We start from the raw sequence: 5000 nt of genomic DNA, 5'->3' as shown, positions 1-5000 counted from the left end.
AGTTTTTATTTATTTCCAGCAACTTTTGATAATTTGCAGCAACTTTTGACAATTTGCAGCAACTATTGTTTTCATTTATTTGAAGCAACTTTTAATAATTTGCAGCAACTTTTGATAATTTGCAGCAACTATAGTTTTTATTTATATGCAGCAGCTTTTACTAATTTGCAGCAATTACACTTTTTAGTTATTTGCAGCAACTTTTAATAATTTGCAGCAACTCTACTTTTTATGTATTTGCAGCAACTATCGTTTTTATTTATTTGCAGCAACTTTTGTTAATTTTCAGCAACTATTTTAATTCGTATTGCATTTTTTCTGTATTCGTTGCCACTTTTTAAAATTTGTAGCGATATCTTTAATTTGCAGCATGTCCCTTGTGGGCCACCGTAATGCAGGCTTGGTTGCCATGAAAATCTGGAATCGGGAATGCGAAGCTGAAACTGTGGACTGCAGGAATCCATACGGGAGGGAAAAAGGACTACATATTTTTGTCGCACTCTGAGAAACTGACGACGAGAAATAACCAGTTTAAAGGCTTTGACGGCAACGTGAGCATTCAACAGCTGATCGCTCGTTTTCTTTGTTTCATTGAAAACCAAATCGGTTGTCGGGTTCCGGACACCCAATGACTGAAGCAAAACCCGTATGCTTGCATACTTATCTATACGAACTAGATAATGACGACTTATTTTCTAGAAAGCAAAGACGAGCACGTATTTAAATGAACGCTTGTACTTTGTAAGCAAAAGCAAAGGCAGGCATCCAAGGTATCCCCAAAGACACATGGAGTTTCGCACCAACGCGTGTTTCATTTAAAAAAAAAAACAGTCAGTTGAGTAGTAATGAGCTATCCAGTCGTTGCGAAAATTTGGTTGTTAGACAAGTAGTAAAAAAACCTTCAGGTTTGATTGGCAGGGGTGGGGGAGATACACTGCCTTTTAATTCTGCCGAAGCTGAGCATTGCATTCATTCTCTGGCTTGACAAGGATGAACTCATATCTCAGAAACAGGATATGTACTTGCATCATTCCCTTAATATTAATATTGACGACATCTCCACAATCTTTGTTACAGGGGAAGATTGTTCCAGGGATGCCTCCCTTACGAGTAGGATTCACGACCTAGACGGTAAGGGATTAAATCAGTTGGGGGGGGGGGGGGGGGTGGGGAACGTAGGTTGGTCGAGAAGTAATTTGACACTACTTTAAATTTTTCGAAAAATTAAAGTAGCTCTGAATTGGCTCCCAAGAATTTTTTTGAGGTTTGCTGATATTTCTTTCTCAGATTGCTTATTAATATTTTACCATAAAAAGTGGAAAATGGGGGTCACCGAGTTCATTTTTTTAGATATAAGCAAGAGAAGACGAAATATAGGGTGGTTTTGGAGAGTTTTCATGTTGCCATGGTAGCCTATTGGGTCACAATAGTAGGCGCATTTTGTTAAGCAAATATTAGTCTTTCATATGGAACCATTGCTGTTACGTGACACAGTGTTGTAGTTATAAACCTTCTAGTAAGTGGTGAAACTGGCACCAGCCACCTTAAGGGCGATCTGTCCGAAGTATCTTATAAAACGTCTTACGTGTATCTTTACCCCAGCATGTTTTTCACTGTGAAAAAATATTTTACTATTTCCGCCTCAATTTGGCCGTGACTGTAGTTGGGCGCTTGCTTTATTAGACGTTATCAGTCATGTTTGTACGAATTCGATTTATGTTTAGAAGCAAAGTGAACAAAGGACACGGTTTTTGAACTGACTTTCAGTCAGTTTTAATTCATCTGGTTCTCATAATAAAGCATGAAGACTTAATAATAATTTTTCTCGTCAAAACTCATAATTTATCAAAGCCAAGAAATCATTGTTTTCCCAGAACACATCTTGTGCAACTTAAGATTTTTAGCTTGTTACATTTTTCCAAAAGATCACATTCTCTCTTTCACAGTCTCAAAGGAGCCAATTCAAATAGTTTCAGCAATACATTTCCTTGATGTCTCGGAGATGAATTGATCAACTACATAGGATTTTCCAATTCCTTGCCATTTTTGTCCCCAGTCTTCAACGGTGCCCGTCCAATTTGTGTATCCTTGCAAGATGATGGACATCTCCGAGTTTCGTTCCATTGATTCTCTCGGCGAAGTCTTTCATTGTACCGTTCCTTTTTGGTGGCGAGTCTTCGACGGTCATTTCCGCGACATGACTAACGATTTTGTCAGGCGTGGCTGGAGAAACTTCTTCGACTGATTCTGATCCACTGCCTTGTTCAAAAACATCAGACAAAGTGATGTTGCTCATATTCAGTTCCATGTCTTCTTCGGTACTGTTCCACTGTGAACCATCATTTTCTCGGAGAATGATAACATTGGCGCTGTTTTGTTCAGGTACATGTACCATGTTAGCGTTGATGTTTCGTCCCATGTCTTCTTCGGCACTGTTGCACCGAAAATTCTCAGATTCCTGAGGCTGTTTGATATTGGCGCCATCTTCTGAATCAGTTGGGTTAATGCGTTCATGAACGTCGGTCACAATCGGGTTTTTGTTCTGTTCCCTATCTTCATCGGTACTATTGATGTGCTGACCCCAAGAGGCTTCGCGGAGTTTGAGCAGAGTGGTTTCAACTTCCGGTTCTGTTTCATTGGGTGGTTCGGTGCTGGTGTTAATGTCTTGATCCCAGTCTTCCTCGTTACTGTTGTAGCGATGAGGATGAAGACAGTAGATCACGATGGCGCTCGCGTTCGATCCGCTACAAAAAAAAGGGAAAAAGAAAAGAAAGAGGAAAATACATCAGTATATAGGAACGGAACAATACTGTGAATGCGATTTAGACAAACCTTATTATAGTGTCATTCAACTTTGCATTGCAAAATTAAACTGATAAAAATAATAATTGTAAAATCATATATCATGATAGGACATTTACGCGATAGCGCCATTTGAATGCAACAACAAAAAGGACTCAAGTTTTGCTTTTCTCATTGCCACCAGTGTCGCTTTTAACCCCACTGGGATCACAAAATTTATATACGAGACTAACAAGTTAAGTGAGCTGGCTTGCTTCTTAATCAGTTTGGCCCGGGCTCGATTCTAATTTGGTATTCGTCATACCGGGGATGAGTTTGTTGTTACCTCTAATTTCTTAGCTTATTGTGAACTATTCCTTGGGAAATATGGGAAATACTGTTCCGATTCCGAAATTTACCACATAGCTGCCGGCCCATTAAAAGGCATTGTAATTGAGGACGTCTATTCTTTTGTTAATGGTGGAAGTCCACGTGGCTTTCAAGCTGCAATCCTAGAAAAATTATATCGGATAGTCTCTTCCCCGATCAGCTCATACCTTTGCCCCTCCCCGATCACAGTTGACAACGACTAAGCCTGTGACATTCAAAAACATGAAGGATGGAGCATTCAACATTGAATGAGAGAGGAGGGGGAGGGGCGATAAATGGCCCATGTTCACGCATAATATGGTTTGATTATCCCATGAATTTCCCATGCATGTCCCAATTAATTTGTCTAGGTTTGTAGTTCACAGTCACATCACATTAATAATCTAAGAGAAACATTATAAACTGAACAAAATATAATTAAGAACCCCAAGTGGGAAGAGACAATCAATTCATTGTTTACAAAGCGTGATAGGAGTTGATTCGATACCACCGCAGCCAACTTAAGTCGTCAAATGATCTTTTCAAGAAAACAGGCAAAGTCGCCTGTTAGTTGTTTATTGCGTAGTATTTGAGTTTGACGTTGGGAGAACGCATACTATTTGTGTCTCTTCTTTCTGGATGCTATGCGATTCGTGGGTTTAGGGGCCATCTTGGACTGGCTGACCGCTAGCGTCAATTTCATGCAAGAGCCTCGAGCCCATGCAGTAAACCACAACCATCCCCATTGTTTCAAGTCCATTACCAAACTTTTGAGCTAAGAACTTATTGTTGCAACTGGCTTGTGACTCTGAAAGAACCTCGCAAGTCCACTTTCAATAAAATCGAACGTACTTTACTAATCCATGATTATTACTAGTTTACGAGTTAAATCTAAAACTAACCGTTTCACTGAGGATGGCTCTAGCAATTTGACCAGCTCTGGTTACCAGGCTTCTGTACGAACGGACAGTATACACGTGTCTGTTCTTGTAAGTAATTGGAAGAAAGTATCTGTAATCAATGCGGCCAACCTCAACAACGTAGACTTTGACCCCGAGTTTTGCGAACTGCCAGAGAAGACACCTCATGATGTGACAAGATCGCCCAGTGTCTGCCTTCCATTCACGATTACAACGAGAATATTCTGAACAAAGGAGTATTTGTATCTTTTCTTAGAGAAATAACGCAGTGCAGCGTTCATTCCCAGGTCAACACGTTGTCCGTTCTGGTTTGGATATCGAATGCAATCCAATACTTTTAGAACCAAACCAAAAGAGCCGCATTCATTAAGACGAATGTGCAGTTGTGGTCGGCTTCCATAAGTCGCGACGCCGATGTGTGAGTGGTGCTTGGCGATCGTGAAGCGTCGAGCGATTGACTTGATGAAGGCCTTTACGAGATGGAAGTTTCGTCGACCAACGTAGTGCGAGCCGTCGATCAAGAAGGCGATGTCAGCAGTAACTGGAATATGAGAGACGCATGTAATGAAAAACAACGATGGCAAATTCCGTGATCACAATACATAATCAGGGTTACTAATTATAGTGACCATATTTCTTGTAAAATAAATGTACATGTTTGAGGTGCAGGCTGTAGACGACCTTGCATTTATCTTGACAATTTAATTAACGTGCAACTGTGACCTGAAAAAATTAATTGTTATTTTTCTTTGGATTTCAAAACTATGTTAACTAAACACACAGGGGCACTTAAAGCAATTGTCACATTATAGACACCTGAAAAATTCAGGCACCTTCAGCAGGATTCGAACCCATGACCTCGGCGATGCTGGTGCTATTCTCTGCCAACTAAGCTATAGAGTCAACCAGTTGATAGCAGCTCAATTTGTT

This window comes from Montipora foliosa, chromosome 8, assembly GCF_036669935.1.
Source record: "Montipora foliosa isolate CH-2021 chromosome 8, ASM3666993v2, whole genome shotgun sequence".
Classification (NCBI taxonomy): domain Eukaryota; kingdom Metazoa; phylum Cnidaria; class Anthozoa; order Scleractinia; family Acroporidae; genus Montipora; species Montipora foliosa.
This window is presented reverse-complemented; position numbering follows the sequence as displayed.